General features: G+C 45.3%; 1 protein-coding gene across 4 annotated transcripts in view; it reads left to right on the top strand.

The window, feature by feature from the left end:
• SPINK4 (serine peptidase inhibitor Kazal type 4) overlaps window positions 1-18,959 on the top strand; it is a 76,513-nt gene that overhangs the window by 50,053 nt on the left and 7,501 nt on the right. The window contains exon 4 of one of the 4 annotated variants that reach the window (XR_006386396.1): window positions 1,195-1,411. The exons of the other annotated variants lie outside the window; for them this stretch is intronic. The gene's annotated coding sequence lies outside the window, so the exon portion shown is untranslated. The remainder of the gene's footprint in view (window positions 1-1,194; window positions 1,412-18,959) is intronic. 4 annotated transcript variants of the gene reach the window in all.

Genomic DNA, 18,959 nt, shown 5'->3' with positions numbered 1-18,959 from the left:
AAGAAAGCAAGATTTCATATGTATATGGGCATGTGCATTCGCACATACACACACATTGGAATGCAATACTCTGTGTGAATCAGGATGTCCTGAAATTGTCTCAAGTGGAACTGTAATTGGTACATTTCTGAAATCATTGGGCAATAGGTCTTCAAAACCTAATAAAACGTTCATGCTTCCCCTCCACACACACCCCCAAAGGAAGTTGTGATTTGACATCAATTTATTTCCAATTCTGATCATCAATCCTAAAGGAATCATTTGAAATACAAAAACAAACAAAAGAACAGCAAAAAGAACACTGATCACAAATACTAATTACAAAGATATTCATCCTTGTGTTATATGTAATAGTGAAAGACTGAAAAATACCTGTAAGTTTAGCAACTACAGAATGGTTTTTGGTCAAACAGTTATAGAATACTATTTATACATGCCCAATTATGTGTTCGGCAGAGTTCTTCCTTGGGGGACGTGCTGGCAGCAATAATTGTCTGGGGTGCAGGCTACAGGTCCTTTAGGAGAGCTCCTGGTTCTCAGCTTCTCAGGATCAGAACCTGACTTTTCTTAGTGCACCAGCTAAGAGCAGAGTCTTGGTAATAGATTTTCACAAATACCATCCAAGGCTTATATAACCATCAAAGGCCAATCTATTAGATCACAGTGGATGACATCCCTTTCCAAAAAGCAAAATACATGTGTCCACTGCCCAAGATCTGTCCCTTAGCTGATACTGGGGTAGATTGTAAGAAAAATCAGGATTTCTTGGTGCATGTCTGAATAAAAGGAAATGGGAATTCTTGAGGACTATTTTTCAAGCCATGGTGAGTTTCTCTTCCTCCGTGAGCGGTCTGCTTTCTTGCACCTGCCTTTCCACCTTGCTGCTTCTCTTTTTAATGAATGTAGCTCCATTCTCAGCACAAGTAACTGACCGATCCAGCATGGCACCGGCTCTAACAATCATCGTCCCTTCTCTGGGCATACAGACTTGGGATTGTGCTAGTTATTAATCCATTGCCCCTGGCTCCAAATTTAGCCTTCATCATCTACTCTACTCTACAAAAATATAGTAGAGGATCTCTCTTTTTTTTTTTTTTTTTTTTTTTTTTTTTTTGGTAAGCTGACAAGTGTAAAGCTTTGTCAGTAGAGGGCACTGGAGAGACATTGTAAGAGGAATTTTCTTTCCTGATTCAGGTGTGCTCTGCTCAGCAAGCCCTGACTCCCACAGCATGGACGGCTTCTCCAGTATCCAGCTCCTGCAATGCAAGTGACTACTCTAACATCAAGTTCCTGCAGGACAGGTGGTGTCTTCAGCATCAGCTCCTGCAGTGCATGGTGGCCAGCATCATCCAAAGGCCCCCAGATTTCCCTGGCACTCTCCTCTACTCCCTTTTGTAGAGCAATGATACCAGTGAGTACATCCCAAGCACATTCTGCCAGTGCAGCACCATTGTGATGTATCTACTGTCCAGTGAACCACAGTCACACCCCCTCTGACAAGGTCTAGATCACAGCTCTGGGAGTGGGGGTGGGAAGCCCTGCCCTGGACAATCTGTCTCCATTCAAAGAGAATTTAACTAAGACAATCTGACTCTGAAGGACATTGCACCTCCTCTCATGATATATTAATTTCATTAGAACATTTCGAGAGATATCCCCTTTTGAAACATTATTTATAAAAGTGAAAATGAGACTTATAAGCCCAATAAGAGATACATTTTGAAAATTACTAATGTGCATGTTTCTTTCATCTTTTCCCTCTTCTGCGCAAATCACTGGGGTGGTTATCGCCATCTGTCCTTTCTTTCTTTTTTTATTTATTTTTATTTTTATTTTTTTTAGATTTTATTTAGGGGCACCTGGGTGGCTCAGTGGGTTAAGCCTCTGCCTTTGGCTCAGGTCATGATCTCAGGGTCCTGGGATTGAGTCCCGCGTCGGGCTCTCTGCTTAGTGGGGAGCCTGCTTCCTCCTCTCTCTCTCTCTCTCTCTCTGCCTGTCTCTCTGCCTACATGTAATCTCTGTCAAATAAATAAATAAATAAATAATTTTTTAAAAAAAATATTTTATTTATTTATTTGCCAGACAGAGATCACACGTAGGCAGAGAAGCAGGCAGAGAGGCAGGCAGAGAGAGAGAGGAGGGGAAGCAGGCTCCCTACTGAACAGAGAACCCAATGCAGGGCTCAATCCCATGACCCAAGCCAAAGGCAAAGGCTTTAACCCACTGAGCCACCCCGGTACCCCTCCATCTATCCTTTCGAATCCACTGTCCATCGCTTCCTACCTGCTCTGTGTGCTGGGAGACTGACCTTGTGGAATATTTATTCCTCTACCTTCCAGTTCAGTTCAGCTAATGGAAGGCACTGGGAAGAGATCTGAGGGCAGGTGGAGAGATGTCAGAGTGACCACTCCCCTGGCTCTCTTTCAGCCAGAACATGGGGAGCCAATAGCTGCGCTCCTCCACCAAAATTCCTGTTGGACTATCTCTCTCCCACGGGGTAAAGCTTTCGCTGTTTCTCCTTCAGGATTAGGGGTGATAATGCCCTCCTACATCTCTAGTCCTGAGTGCTTCATCATTTCTTATCTGTTACCTGAGCCTTGCTGGAATCTTTGTAAATAGTCCCTCCATTAAATCCTTCAGTGACACATCACGTAAACCATCTGTTTTCTGATGAGCCTTGGGGGATTCAGCATCCATGAGAAGGAGGGGAGACCAGGAGTTAAAATTTATTACAGAAGGCTTGCAAAGAGGAAGACTGAGGTTTCTGCCCTGCAAAATAGGATCATGTTTTAAGATAAAAGCCTTAAAGGCAGGCTATTTAAATTGGTTCTTACGGGTGCCTGGGTATCTCAGTAGGTTAAGCATCCAACTCTTGATTTCGGCTCAGATTTCGGCTTAAGATTCTCTCTCTCTCCCTCTGCCCCTCACCCCTTTATTTGTCTTAAAAAAAAAGTTATTTCTTAAAATATTCTTTAGTTAGACTCATGGTTAATTTTCCCTACTAAGTGGGCGGGAAGTTGTACAGGAGGCTACATCAGGTAAAGAACATAGAAATCACAGTTTTTCGGCACATTCCCAATTGAAATGTGATATGAAACTGTCACCACTACAGGGACATGGTTAACTAAATGATAGATGGTTAGGTTGGAAGATTAATGCTGATTACAGCAAATTTTGATAAGGGCCTATAATATATTGCCAAATGAAAAAGTAAGGCATGAATCTTAGAGTCATTTTGATCTCAAGTGTGCTAAATATGTACACATATACATAAAAATAAAAAACTTGTAAAGAATTCACCAAAATGTAAAGAGGTTGCCTTTAGGTAGTGGAATTAGGGTTAGTATTTCTTTTTTCCTTTACATTTCTCTTTATTTTCTAATTTTTCTGCAAAGAGCATGAAATACTTTTGTAGCCAGAATTTTATTTGGTTTTTTAAGAGAACGCATACATCATGCTGTACTCACACTATTAGAAACAAATCAGACTGACCCTGGCAAGTCCCAGCCAAGGAATTCGCCTCCAGATTCGCCTTGGCCTGATTAGTGTCAGGAACCTCAGCAAACAACTCTCTGAGTTAACTCTTTCTTCAGAAAAGAGTAGGAGGCGGTAAGGCAGGGACCGTTCTGATGAGGCCTACCTGTAGGAATGGGGTTGCTACAATGGATCCAATTGTCCTGAGCACTTGCTGTGGAGGTATGAGAAGTTCTTAGTCCTCGGGTCAGGGTTAGGTTGGGTCACCTCTTGTGGACTGCCAGGAAATAAGTTGAACCAGAACTAGCCCTATGCTTAAGGAACAAACATGGGACTCTACCCCCAGGGACATGCACAAGCTACGAATAGTGTCCGTAGAGCTCGGAAAACACGGTAAGGCCAGCTTACTCAGGACTGGATAGAGATGTGTAAGTTAATGTCCCTTTTCCCACTGGGTGAATGTGGTCCTGGCTTTGGGCCCTCAAGTGGGTCTTTCCTTCTCCTAGAAATCCCATCTCTGTCTACCAGATTCCTGCGTATCCTTGAGTATCTAGGTAGAATAGCAGGAAGTCTTCATCCTAGTGGATCCAAGCGTTGGCTACTCTGTGCTGACCCTCTAAAGAGTCCAGACAGGCGCCCCCTGCTGTAGGATGAATCAAACATGAGGCCTTCTGGAGTGGGGCAGGAAGTATGCTGAAGGGCTGTGCAGGTATATCGATATTTTGTTTTGTTTTGCTGTTATAGAGGAGAAAAACATAATGTTCTCTCTACTCTTCTCAGTTCTTAAGCTGAGACCCCTGTAAGAAACAACAGAATAACAAGGGGAAAAGCCAAGTTTATTAACATATATACCTCATGTATACATGGGAGATACCCAGATACGGAGATACCCAGTAGGTCCCTGAGGTGGTTTAGAATTCAAGATTAAATACAATCTTAATAGGAAAAGGGAAGGAGGAATATAGGCCTCTGAGAGGAGAGAAACTGATTTTTAGGAAAGATGGGCCATCAGAATAGATGGGAGGTATAATAGTTTGAGGCAAAATCTGTCTTCTGGGTGTAGTATTGACTTCTACTCCGGTCTCCTGTTACAAGACAATTTTCCCTGGTGGATGATACCTCAGGGGAGGGGGTCTATGATAAATGAGTTCCTTTTGGAGGATCCATGTTTAGACAGATAAGAATTTAGAGAAAGTCTCTCTCTACATCTGCTGCTTTTCAAATGCCTATGAGTCAACATAATCAAACCCCAAAGTGGTGTGTTTTGGGGATGGCCTGTTCTGCCACCCTTTGTTGTGGTCGTTGATGCTGTGGTTTTGTTTCCCTCCCTATAGTTGCCCAACCACCTAGGCTAGTCACGCTCCATCATCAAATGCCAAGTCTATGGGAAGAGTGTTCCCTCAGGTCCTCAGCAAGGCCTCTAGCCAAGGCCCAGCCTGCCTGCATTCTCCCTGTGGCCAGTAGAGCTCATGCCAGCAGCACTCAGGGCCAGGCCAGACAAGGGCACGACCTGTTAAGAGGGAAGAGAATCTAAAGCTGGACTGGCTCAGCTGCTGGGTGTCCTCGCCCTGAACACCTTTGCTTCCTGATGGGTCAGGCTGCCATCAATCCTCACTGTCCTCCTTCTTCTACCAGTGATGGGGATCAAGAGGAAGAAGTTAAAAGTTCTCCATACAGGGCCCTGAATGCTGGGCTGTGTGGCTGGCCCTTTATCTGGTCCAGAGCAGATAGCTGCTATCTCTGGGAAGAAAACAGCCAATATCCCTTCCCCGTCCGACCCCTACTCATTTCCTTCTTCCCGGTCCTCACCATTACATCTAACCAGTTGTGGCAGACATCGAGGCAGGAAGGACCACAGGTATGGCCTCATTATCTGTTCTTGCTCCCTGATGATATCGGGCAACTTCACCTGGTGAATCAGTCATTGCTAGGTGATGGCGAGGAGAGAAGAGAAGATACTCGTTGCCCGTACCAGTCTTCCCTTCCTAGTCTGTCTGTCTGGCTGGGCCTGGAAATCACTAGGTTACCCTTTGGCCAGGGTACCACGCAGAAATACATCTTGGCTCTGTTGACATTCTTATCCAAAAGTGTGTTCATTTTAAGGCAGCACTTCTCAAACAGTAAGGTGTACAAGTCAAGTACCTGGGGATCTTGTTAAAGCACAAGGTCTGGCTTGGTAGCTCCAAGGTTGGAGCCCAAGATTCTTTCTAACAAGCTCTTGATACTGCAAGGATGTAAGGGATCGGGATCCGGTCTTGTGTTTTAGACTCAGCAAGGTATTGCTTGGGGCTGTGAAGATTATTAGAACTCCAGTGTCAGAATTCATCAGTGGGTTCCATTGTTTCCCCCAATGTTTGGCTCAGTCCTTGACATATCTTCTAACTGACAGTCTGACCTGACTTCTCTGTTCCCCTGCCAGCGTGGGGGGTCATTGAGTCAAGTAATCTTTGTAACCCTAATACCTATCATGGTGGCTACACAACTGTTTCTTGAATAAATGAAGGAACACATTAATGGCTTTTGGAAGCATCTTATAAAAAAATGGAGGTCATTAATAGCTAGGACAACATTTCCCAAACTGTGCTCCTTGGGATACCAGTTATGCGGTGGCTGGGGGTGGGGGATGGTGGCTAAAAGATGTGTTAGGTGTGGTGGGAAGGTTCTACAGTCCATCTGGGAAGTACTGAACTAAAAATAGACATCTGGGGGTGTCTGGCTGGCTCAGTCAGTAAAGCATGCAATTCTTAATCTCATGCTGTGAGTTAGAGCCCCACATTTGGTGTAGGGATTAGTTAAAAATAAAATATTCTTTTCAAATATTTCATTTATTTATTTATTTAGAGCAAATGAGCAGGAGGCAGGGCAGAGAGAAAGAGAGAGAGGCAATTTCAAGCAGACTTTATGCTGGGCACAAGCCCCATGTGGGGCTTGATCTCACGACCCTGAGGTCATGACCTGAGCCAAAATCAAGAGTCAGAAGCTCAACTGACTGAGCCACTCAGGCATCCCTAAAAATAAAATCTTTAGAAAAAAAATAGGCATTTGAAGAGCTTCTCAAAGCCTTTAATAAACTGATGCTCATTGCTGGTGTCCAAGAGAGACATCCAGTAGGCAACATTACCATTATTTATTTGACCACAGAAAAGTTTCCTCAGAAGCATCTTATAGGTCTAAGGTGCTGAGGAATATAGGGGACAGTCATCACTCTGGGTGTTAGACTGTAGATATAAAGGATTGTAGATAAAATCAAGTCACATGGGGCAGCTAGAGAGAATAGCGCCTCATAGGAAGGGAGGATATGAGAGCCAAAAAGAGAGACTCCTGTTTCTGTGCCCCTTGCAGACTGAGTCATCAAACTTGTAGGGTCTTATCAGCCACTGTGGAACTGTCCTTCCTCTTCTGGATTCCCAGAGAGGGAACTCCTTCTTCCTTCTCTGATGCACCAGAGTGGCTAAGAGGGAGGCGAGGAAACCTAGAGAAAAGAGAACCTGGAGAATTGCTTGGAGATCAGTCCCCTAAAAGGCTAAGAGCTCCAGTAAGAATCTCCAGGAAGAGCTTTACTGTAGCCAGGAAGCGGGGGGGGGGCTGGTTTGTTTGTTTTGTTTTGTTTTTGTTTTTAAAGATTTTATTTATTTGACAGACAGAGATCATGGGCAGGCAGAGAGAGAGAGAGAGGAGGAAGCCGGCTCCCCGCTCCAATCTGGGGCTCGATGCGGGGCTTGATCCCAGCACTCTGGGATCATGACCTGAGCTAAAGGCAGAGGCTTTAATCCACTGAGCCACCCAGGCGCCCCAAGGGGGCAGGTTTTAAATTTTTTTTATTTTTAAAGATTTTCATTTATTTATTTGACAGAGATCACAAGTAGGCAAAGAGGCAGGCAGAGAGAGAGAGAGAGAGAGAGGAAGGGAAGCAGGCTCCCTGCTGAGTAGAGAGCCCAACTCGGGGCTAGATCCCCGGGCCCTGGGATCATGACCTGAGCTGAAGGCAGAGGCTTTAACCCACTGAGCCACCCAGGCTCCCCCAGGTTTTAAAAGGGATCACATACAGCAAGTCTGTAGCTGATATTAGGATTGAAATAAACGGGAAAAAAAGAAAGGGAGATTCTAGAAAAAGTCCTCCAAGTGAATCCCAGAGTTCATTTACCTTAAAATAGTAGTTCTTAACTAAATGCAACTTTGTCCCCATCATTGGAATCTGACAATGTCTGGAGATGTTTTTTGGTTGTCACAACTGGGGAGGAGTGCTCTTGGCATCTTATGAGTAGTGACCAGGGATGTGCTAAACATCCTCTAATGCACAGGACAGCTCCTTATAACACAGAATCAGAAGGCCAAAATGTCACAGTGCCCCCAATGAGAAACTGTGCGTTAAGTATTTCAGAAACCATTTCTGAAATATCACTTTTATTTAAAATTTAGGATGTGGCTTAAATTTAGTTGTTTTACAGCAAAGAATTGGGGAAAGTTTGTTTGGTAGAAGAAAATCCATGATCATCAATATGATGGTCCAAATCTGAGGCAACAACACTACTTTGTAAGGTGAAATCATATCACAAACAAGAGGATATGTTTTGCAAGGAACTATAGAAATAAAACAACTCACAGCAAATGTTTCCCTTTAAAAGTTTAGGCTGTTACTTAGATTACCCTGTTTCAACACAAAAAAATTCGGGGAAATTTACTAAGTAGAAGGAGATAAAGAGATACAAATGAATAAATATTATGAGTTGAGATGAGGAGAATCCCACTCCTGGCCATGCAATTAGAAAAATTCTTGCACAAGTGCGTGAAGAGACATATAAGAGGGTGCTTTAACACAAAATTGTTTGTGGTGGTTGGAGGGCTGGATGCAGTGAGGCATCCATCACTGGAATCACAGTAAGGACCGATAAACCAGATATACACACAGTGTAGACAGATCTTTAAAACACAGTCCTGGGGCACCTGTGTGGTTCAGTCCGTAAGCATCTGCCTTCAGCTCAGGTCATGATCCCAGTGTCCTGGGATTGAACCTCACATCAGGCTCCCTGCTCAGTGGGGAGCCTGCTTCTCCCTCCCCCTGTGCCATTCACTCCGCTTGTGCTCTTTGGCTCTCTCTCTGTGTCAGATAAATAAATAAAATCTTTAAAAAATAAAACAGTGCTGAATGGGGGGGCGGTGGGAACTGAGAGTAAGGGAGAGAAAGAGACCTCCAGCAGGATACTCTTGACTGAAATAAAAAATACCTGCCCACAAAACAATGTCTCATGCTTTCAAGAACACTCACACATAAAATGATTCTCAGATCTTACTCATTACACAAGCTTTACAGTTGATCTCTTAGGAATTGGGCACCACTGCCACCTGGTGGGAGCAATTCAAAATTGAGGCATAATTCTGATTGGTTTTTTGGTTTGGGTTTTTGTTTTTGTGTTTTTTTTTTAAGGATTCTGCTTGCTCCAAATCTTTGCCAATACTTGATATTGCCTGTCTTTTTTGTTTTAGCCATCTTGGCCAGTGTGTGGTGATATCACAACATAGCTTTATTTTTTTTAATTTTTATTGATGTATAGGGGTGCCCAGGTGGCTCAGTCGGTTAAGCGTCTGCCTTTGGCTCAGGTCATGATTCCAGGGTCCTGGGATCAAGCCCAGGATCGAGCCCCGCATCCAGCTCCCTGCTCAGCGGGGAGACTGCTTCCCGCTCCTCCTGCTTGTCCTCTCTCGCTCTCTCTGTCAATAAACAGAGTCTTTTAAAAAAAAGTTTTATTGAAGTATAGTTGACACAGTCTTACATTATATTCAGGTGTGCAACATAGTGATTGAGCAACTCTGTACATCATACTACGCTCACAAGTGTAGCTACCATCTGTCACCATACAACCCTATCACATTATTAACTACATTCCCTATGCCATACCTTTTTTAAAAGCTTTTTTTTTTTAAAGTGAACTCTACACCCAAAGTGAGGCTCACACTCGTAACCCCAAGAATCACATGCTCTACCTACTGAACCATCCAGGTGATCCTCTATGGTACATCTTTTGTCCATACGACTTACTCATACCATGACCAAAAGCCTGTATCTCCCACTCTACTTCACCCATATTGTCCATCCCCTCACCCCTCTTTCCTCTGGTAACCATCATTTTTGTTCTCTGAACTTACGGGTCTGTTTCAGTTATGTTTTTAAAAAGATGTAATTTATTTGCTATGAAATGCACAGACATTAAATGTTTAACTCCTTAATTTTGGCAATTATGTACATCAGTGTCATTATCACTCTAAACAGATAAAGAACATTTCCATCCCTCCAGAAAGTTCCCTCTGCCCTTTCTTACACCTTACCCTAAAAGCAACCACTGATCTGTTTCTGTCACTATAAATAAGGTTTGCCTGTTGTAGAACCTCGTTCACATGGAATTATACAGTGCCCCCCCCCGACATCTCGTTGGCGTTCACCATTCCTGTGCCTACCCCCATTTCCAATCCAAATTTCCAATCCAAATTTCCCCCATTTGCAATCCGTTGGCTGCTGGCTTTCTCTGGATGTTCAGAGACATGAGAGAGGCAGCCCCTTAGTGCCAGGGAGTTAAGGACCTTGCTCTAGCGTTCTCAGTCAGTGACTGATGGGAGTTGGTGGCTATATACCCCAGCTCCCTTGCCCCTCAGTGGGGATAACTGAAAGGGATTTCACACAGTGTCCCACCCATCCCTGGTAGGACTGAGGCCTGGTTTCCCACAGTGATAATCTCAGTGATGCACACTATTGGTTCTCTTCTCTCCCCACCTTATTGATCCTGACTCCTCCACCGGTGCTTCCCAGTATTGCCTTCTGGAAAACTACTTGAAATTTAGTATATCGCAATCTGCTCCTGAGTGAGTCCAACATAAGATAACCACATCCTCTTCTGGGGGTACCTGGGTGGCTCAGTGGGTTAATCCTCTGCCATTGCATTGGGTCATGATCTCAGGGTCCTGGGATCGAGCCCCACATCGGGCTCTCTGTTTAGAAGGGAACCTGCTTCCCCTCCCACCTTGGCCTGCCTCTCTGCCTACTTGTGATCTCTCTTTTTGTGTCAAATAAATAAATAAAATCTTTAAAAAAAAACTACATCCTCTTCTGGAAAATTCCTATTTTCTGCTTAAGTTGGCAAGAATCTGTTTCTGTTGCTTGCAAGTCATGGATCCTATGAGGATTAACAGTGGATTGGAGGGATGTGATACTGCACTTGGGCATAAGAACCTACAGTCTTTTTTTTAAGATTTATTTTTTTATTTGAGAGAGAGAGAGCACAAGTGGGTGGGAAGAGGGAGAAGGAGAGAGAGAATCTCAAGCAGCCTCCAGGCTGAGTTGCAGAGCCCGACACAGGGCTCAATCCCAGGACCCAAGATTATGACCTAAACCGAGACCAGGAGTTGGACATTTAAACAACTGTGCAACTCAGGTGCCCACTATAGTCTTTGGGGGGGGGGGGATTATTTATTTATTTATTTACTTACTTTTTATTTATTTTCAGTATAATGGTATTCATTATAAAAGATTTTTTTAAAATTTAAATTCAATTTAGTGGGGTGCCTGGTTGGCTCAGTTACCTTCAGCTCAGGTCGTGATCCCAGGGTCCTGGTATCAAGCCTCATGTAGGGCTTCCTGCTCAGCATGGAGTTTGCTTCTCCCTCTCCCTCTTCCTGCCACCCCCCCCACTTGTGCTCTCTCTCTCTCTCTCTCAAATAAATAAATAAAATCTTCTGAAAAAAAATTTAAATTCAGTTTAGTTGACATAGAGTGTATTATTAGTTTCAGGGGTAGAATTTAGTGATTCCTCAGTTGCATATAATGCCCAGTGCTCATTCCATCAAGTACCCTCCTTAATGCCCATCATCCAGTTACCCCCCACCATCCCTCCAGCAACCCTCAGTTTGTTGCCTGTAGTTGAGAGTCTCTTGTGATTTGCCTCTCTCTCTGTTTTCCTCTTATTTTATTTTTCTTTCCCTTCCTCTATGGTTATCTGTTTTGTTTCTCAAATTCTACATATGAGTGAAATCATATGGTATTTGCCTTTCTCTGACTGGCTTATTTCGCTTAGCAAAATAGTCTTTTTTCTAAAGACCATCAGAGCTCTAAAATGGGAAAAACAGGGTCTCATGAGCCTTTGTCTTTCATATGTAAGCTCAGAAAACTGGAGTTCTGAGCTATGCTTGTGTGACTGGAACTCCTTGGATGGCACATAACCAGAGAACACCAGGTCTCTTGTGACCCCAGGCCACTTCTAGAGTAAGGACTGACCTGAATATTCTTCCTGGTTGATGATAATCAAGCCAGGATCCCACACACCGAAAGAGAAAGCAGGTACTGGGTCACTACTTTTGAGTCCTACAGATGGGCTTGGGACAGCTTTTGGACTGAAGCACCACATCTAGGTCTTAGAAGAGAAGCTGAGTTCTTGGGGGCCCTGACAGGTGGGCCAAGAACTAGAAAAATGTGGTCCTTGGAATAGAGTGCCACCTCTGTCCCCATATGGATATGGCATAGAGTGGTCAGTGGCTGGACCCACTGGATCAAATGCAACCCAGCCTGGTCCTCGGAGCTCTCAGAAGTCTGCGAGCCCAGCTGACAGAATCTGGAACTGGGCTCCTTGCTGTCCTGAAGTTGCCTCCAGTCTTGGATGTATTCGTATAGTCAACACACAGGTGCCAGGCCCTGCACAGAGCACTGGGGACATGGGGTGAACCAGATGTCCTCCCATTCCTATCTGTAAGGAAATATAGGACATAGTCACATAAGCAAGGAAGGACCATGGGACATCATACGTGCTTCTGGGATAGATGTCTGTACAGATGAGGGGCCCTAACCGGGGAGGGCCAAGCTCCCAGGAAGAGAGCCCGGGGGAGGTGGTCGGGGGGCATCCAGGCAGAGGTGCCCCATGCACAAAGCCCTGGAGGAGTAAAAGCCTACTGGGTGGTTCTGTGCGATGGAGTCAGGGTTAAGTGTCCAGAGATGTAGAGAGGCCAGCAAAGGTCTGGTCATGGAAGAACGTGTATGCCATGCCAATGAATTTGGTTTTCATCCTTGAGTCAATAGAGATTGAATAATATTAATTGAATGAACTGAACATAATTGAATAGTATTAAGCAGTGGATTATGTGGTCATTTTTGCATCTCAGAAAGATTTCTCTGGAAGAAGTATGGAGGATGAGTTAGAGGAAATGCAGAGGAGGTGACATTTATGAGAGAGGGGGAAGAGGTGAAATAAGTAACAATGAAGAAGTAAGGGTGAGGGCAACTGCGTGGCTCAGTGGGTTGGGCCTCTGCCTTCAGCTTGGGTCATGATCCCAGGGTCCTGGGATGGAGCCCTACATTGGGCTCCCTGCTCAGTGGAGAGGCTGCTTCTCCCTCTCCCTCTGCCCCTCCCCCACTCGTACTCGCTCTCTTTCAAATAAATCAAATCTTTAAAAAAAAAAAAAAAAGGAGGAGGAGGGAGGAGGAAGAGAAGTAGTAGTAGTAGTAGTAGTAGTAGTAGCAGTACTAGTAGTAGTAGGAAGGGTGAGTTCAGGGGAATTCCCAGGTCTGCCTAGGGCACCTGGATGATAGTGGTTCTGTCCACCCAGATGGAGATATGGGGACATAGGTTATCTCTGGGTGGAGAGGACATGGCAAATTGACTTTTGGACATACTGAATGAGGGGTCCATGGGATATATGAACCACCATTTCCATCACTGCCCTGACCACAGCATTTTATAAACATCTTTATAAATTTATAAATGCTCAGTGTCCATGTGTCCATTCTACCTCTACTACTTGTGAACTGCAAGCTTCTTAACCCTAGGGGTCCATTTATCCATCATCTCTGTGGTCCCAGGACGTAGTACAATGACTTGTGCCCCAAAATAGGTGCTTAATAAGGTTGAATGGTAGGGCTGGTGCCCCCACAGAGGAATGACATCAGTCCGTTGCCATCACTGAGTCCTCCTTGGAATCAGATCCCGAACAAGTAGTTTGTTAGGGGAGGGGGTCGCCTGGGTGGCTCAGACATTAAGTGTCTGCCTTTAGCTCAGATCATGATCCCAGAGGCTCAGGTTATGATCTCAGGGTCCTGGGATAGAGCCCCGCAACGGGCTCCCTGCTCAGCAGGAAGCCTGCTTCTCCCTCTCCCACTTCTTCTGCTTGTGTTCCCTATCTCACTGTCTCTCTCTCTCTCTGTCAAATAAATAAATAAAACCTTAAAAAAAATAAAGTTATGACCTGAGCCGAAGGCAGCAGCTTAGCCCACTGAGCCACCCAGGCGCCCTATGTATCAAAATTCTTATCCTAACGTATAATGCATGCATTTCATTGTAACAACTTCTGGGTGCTGTTGTTTCTGCCCTTTTGTTTGTAGCTCCTGCTGAACTTTGAGCTGAACGAATGAAGAGAATCTCTCAAACCCTGTTCCATCTCCAGTGCCTGCCATTTGACAGTGCTCAACAAATATATGTTTAATCCAATGAAATTGAATTAAATCAACTTCTTCAATGATTGTTGAAGTTTGCCATCCTCCCATAATGAAAGTGGGAATCAATGGAATCAGTGTCTTACCTAGAGTAGAAAAAGATGCAGTCAGGATTTGAAGCTAAATGTGCCTGCTTCCCAGTCTACTTTCATTCCACTGAACCATTCTCTATTGTAAAGTTATTATTTAGCACTGCCAAGTTAGTGAACCCAAGGTCATGATCTCAGGGTCCTGGGATCGAGTCCCGCACCGGGCTCTCTGCTCAGCAGGGAGCCTGCTTCCTCCTCTCTCTCTCTCTGCCTGCCTCTCTGCCTACTTGTGATCTCTCTCTGTCAAATAAATAAATAAAATCTTTAAAAAAAAAGAATTTTGATACATATGTTACACATTAAATAAAAAATCATGTTAGTAAAAATAAATAAATAAATAAAGTTAGTATTTTTAAAAAATAAAGGAATAGAGAGGTACCCTTTCCTTTCACTACCATTTTGTGGGGGCCTTCAGTTTGGACCAGGCAGAATGGGAAGTGGCCAGACCTGGGACATGGAGTCAGGTGGCTCAGGAACCCACGACAGGACAGGCTATGGAGCTGGCTTGGTTTAGACCAGGGCTCCCAGGAGTGGGTGCCGATACTCATCCTGGACTGCTCATCACAGGTAGATGGGTTGTGGGGAGGCACTTGAGGTTGAAAAAAGGTGGGGCAGGATGTGGCCTGAGGAGCCAGGAAACACAGTCCAGGGGCAAGCTGGCCGTGTTGAGCATGCCATCTGGCAGGCCCAAGACCTGCTTGAGGTCAGTTCATCCAATCTTGAACCAAACAAGGCCGTTGTTTCCTCCACCCACTGGCAGGCCTGGTGACTCAGAGCTAATGGATCCTGCATTGTCGTCACCAAGGAGGGGCTGTATTCCTTGGGCGTCAGTCAGAGACTTGGCAGGAAGCATGAAGGCTGCTGGACAAGGCTGGGTAGTGTGGGCTCAGCCAGCACACATAATCCCAGCTCTCACTCTGACCTGGGGCAAGACAGGGAGGAACTACTAGCTCCCCTGCCAGAGCCCCGTTTTAAGGCATCTCTGTCTTTATTGTACTGATCCCAGCACTTGCATAGGTTCTTAGGGCTTTTTGCGCTTGGCTCTGTTCTGCTTCCAGGAATCCACACTCAAGCTGCTTCCTTGGCATCACAGTGTCTGCACACATCTCACCTCACACACTTCTCTTTGGGGTCCTCAAAGCTGCCCTGGAAATCATGCTGATGATGAAATGTCAGTGGGCCCATTTCCCAGATGGGAGAACATGCACAAGGCCGAAGGGAGGAAGGGATGCACTCAAGTTAACCCCAACGAGTTGGTCTGGGCTGGACCAGGAGTATGAGCTGGCCATCTCCTCCTGTCATTCACTTCCATGTTCATTCTATTCTAACCACAATTAACTCCTTGGTATTTACTTCCTGAGCATATCAAGCTTGCTTCTGTCCCAGGGTCTTGGCCCGGTAGTTCCTCCTCTTGGCAGACCCTTCCCCTAGATCTCACTCCTTCTTGCTTATGTGATTCAGGAAGCAGAACTTATATACTCAGTGGGAAGGCAAACAGGGTCACAGAGTCAGCCTCTGGATTCCACTGCTGGAAGGTGGGATGTGGGGTGGGGAGCAGTGATCCGATCTCCCTGACCGTTCCAGACTCACTGCATGCTCCTCTCCACTCACTGACCTCACTGTTTCCTGGATGTGCCAAGCTTCTTCCTGCCTCAGGGCCCTCACACATTCTGTTTCCTCTGTCTGTAACACTATTCCACTCTGCTACTGCCTGCCCCAAATACTCCCCCATTGGCCTTCTCTGACTTTCCAGATGGATAGGTCACTCTCGGATCTTCCCAAAGCACTGAGTGTGTCTCATTTGTGGGACTTATTCCAGTGGCGATGATATAGCTCTGCCCCCGCCAGTTGGTACCAGTCTCCCACATAATGACAAGCTGCTTGAGGCAGCTATTGTGCTGACTTATTCCTAGCTATATCCAAACACATGGAGCTTAACTGCTTATTAAACTCCTGTTGAGTGAATGAGTGGATTCTGGATTACTGAATGAGGTTTATTTGGATATATTGACATTCATAGGGTTGCTTCCCAATAACAACTGGATATAGGAGTCAGGCTCATATTTTGATGAAGGACAGATTTGAACTTTGTCACTATAAATGAATCTAGGAGGTGCTTGTCTGGGGAAAGAGACTTTGGATAAGGAGCATAGTAAGTGGGCTCCACACCCCACAGGCTGCACTAGATTTTCCTCTGAACTTCAAAGGATCCAGAATTCAAGCTTCTTGGTCCCTTGAAGCAGCTAGAACCATCAGCAGACATTCCCACCACATTGATAAAGGTGTAAGGTCCAAAAACAAGGGAGATGACAAACTCCTTTGTTTCCCCCTGTCCCCTTCTCACTTTAACTTGGATCACAGGCAGACAGACCTGGGAGCCAGATGAAAAAGGCAAAGGTCCAAGAGCTTCCTCAGGCGGAAGGGTGGGGGTCAGCAAAGGGGCTGGACCTGCTTAGCCCGGAGGTGCTCACCTGGGGTTCATGCAAGTGGAGGAGGCTAGAGACAGAGCTGGGAACCAACCCCCACCCCACTCCGACCCCGGCAAGGAGTCTCAGGGAAGCAGACCTCGTGTATGAGGAAGGACTCAGCTCAAAGCCATTCAACAATGAAACTGGTAGGTCATGAGCTCCTCGTCCCTAAAGGTTGAATGACTTCATGGTGGGGCTGCCGCCAGAAAGTCTGAGAGGAAGATGACAGACAGGACCTAAATGACCTTGAAAGTTCCCTCCCTACACTTTATGAGATGTTTTTGCTTCAGGGCAGGAAATCATCATTAAATATTTGCTCTGCCTGGCTAAGCAATGGAAGGATAGCTGCCACCTGCCTCAGGGGCGTCCTTGGGCCTATGAGTTTCCTGAGGAGGGGCAGGAGGATCTTGAAGCTGAATCATAGGCTTGGCTGTACATCTGGGGCCCCTATCAGCCTAGAGGGGTTACTGGCTGGCGGGCTGCCTAGAGCCCCCAAAGGGGCTAATCATGAATAAGAATCCTTCCCATTGACTCATTTAACTTTTTTACAACTTACCTGTAGCCTTGAAATCTTTCAAAATTAAAGCAATTTAACAAATTTTTGAAACTTGGATTTATGTATTTTGGAAAGAGGCTTCAGGTCTGTACTTTTAAATTCTCCCCAGGAAAACTGAATCTGTAGATGGAACTAAAAATCACTAATCTAAATTAATTTGAGAAATGCCTATATAAATAAAATTTTATTATTCTGTTTATAAATCAGAAATTCTTTGAGAGCAGATAACCAAATATCTCATTCATATCTAAGTGTATAAGTATGTATATACTATATGTACAAGTATGTATACAAGTGAAGTGTATATGTATAAAGTGTATAAAGTGTAAGTGTATATGCATAAGTAAATGTATAAGTATGGGGGGTTATTGTTTATTTTTTTAATCTTAATTTTATTTTTTAAATTTTTATTTATTTATTTATTTGTTTGAGAGAGAGAGCCAGAGAGAGCACGAGCAGGGAGAAGAGGGAGAAGCAGACTCCCACTGAGCAAGAAGCCCAATGTGGGACTTGATCCCAGGACTGCAGGATCATGATCTGAGCCGAAGGCAGACACTTAACTGACTGAGCCACACAGGTGCCCCTGGGGGCTTTTATATACTGATTTTTCTTGAAAAGAATCTTGTCTGTATTTAACCCACTAAAATGCAAATGGCACGTAATTCATCCAAAACATGAGGGCATCTTCTTCTTCTTCTTCTTTTTTTTTTTAGAAAGACAAAGTGTGAGGGGTTGGGGGTCAGTCAGAGGGAGAGAGAGACTTTCAAGCAGGCTCCATGCCCTGCCCCACACACCTCCTGCACCCCTTCCCCAGGGCTTGCCATATCAATCGTGCCCTTTCATGGTAGGAAAAGGAAAAAAGAAATGAAAAGAACCATTTTCATTTATATTTACACCTGGCTTCATCCTCTGCAAGATGTCTTCCCATCTGCTGTCCCCACTGTCCTCTTCACAGCAGCCCCAGGAGGGAGACAGAGTCAGAACTGCCATCTCCACGTGGTGCATGTGGGTAAACAGGCCTCAGGAAGGAAAGTGTCTTTTCTGCCACTGCAGAGGTGCTTGGTGCAGACCCCAGCAAAGGCACCCATGGCTCCAACCTCTCTTCTCTGCCTCCTGCCCCCTTTCAGTGACTGCTTTTTTTTTTTTTCCTCCTTTCTGATCTGTCTCTCCTCTTTCAGTCTCTCTGACTTGGTGTCTCTGTTTTTCTACTTCCATTTTCCTCCCTCACATGCTCCAGCCCTCAGATTGGTGGCCACTTTGGAGGTTGTCCAAACTTCACCTCATTCTGGAAATCGGCCAGCTCTGCAGGCACAGCCCCAGGCTGCCCCAGGTTCGGCATCTCTGATGCTGTGGTGCAGGTACCTAACTGTGGATGCCGCTCCCAGTCTCTCCATCTGGCCCTAGATAAGATAAGGGTGGGGATCGGCCCTATAAACAGGCCCCAGTCATTCCCCTGGCCCAGGACCCCAGCTAGCTTGGATGCATCAGCCCAAGATCAGCATGGCTGTCCGCCCATGGATGGTTGCCCTGGCTGTGGCTGCCCTCCTCATTGTGGACAGGGGTGAGTGGACAGAGCTTGGACTCTGTGACTTGGTGATGGTAGATGAGCTTGTGGTGGGGGCAGAGACAGGCCCTGAAGCATCCTGTGAGGCCTCGGTTTTCTGCATATACCTTCTTTCTGTACCTCTCCACTGTGGTTGGGAAAAGCTCTGGGTTAGGAGAAAAGAAACCTGGGTTCAAATCCTGACTCTGGCCCAGAACTGCAAAAACCCCTCCTCTCTTGGGGCCTCTGTTTCTCCAGCTGTAGCATAGGATGTTTTTCTGGTTCAAAGCTGCTCTAAGCAACTCCTCCGCAAGAGATGTGGGAAGCAGCAGGGAGCAGGCCTACCTCAGGAAAGACAGGT

Source organism: Neovison vison, chromosome 9 (genome assembly GCF_020171115.1).
Source record: "Neovison vison isolate M4711 chromosome 9, ASM_NN_V1, whole genome shotgun sequence".
NCBI classification, from domain to species: Eukaryota; Metazoa; Chordata; class Mammalia; order Carnivora; family Mustelidae; genus Neogale; species Neogale vison.
The sequence above is the reverse complement of the archived record's forward strand: the minus strand, read 5'-3'. Positions and strand labels throughout refer to the sequence as shown.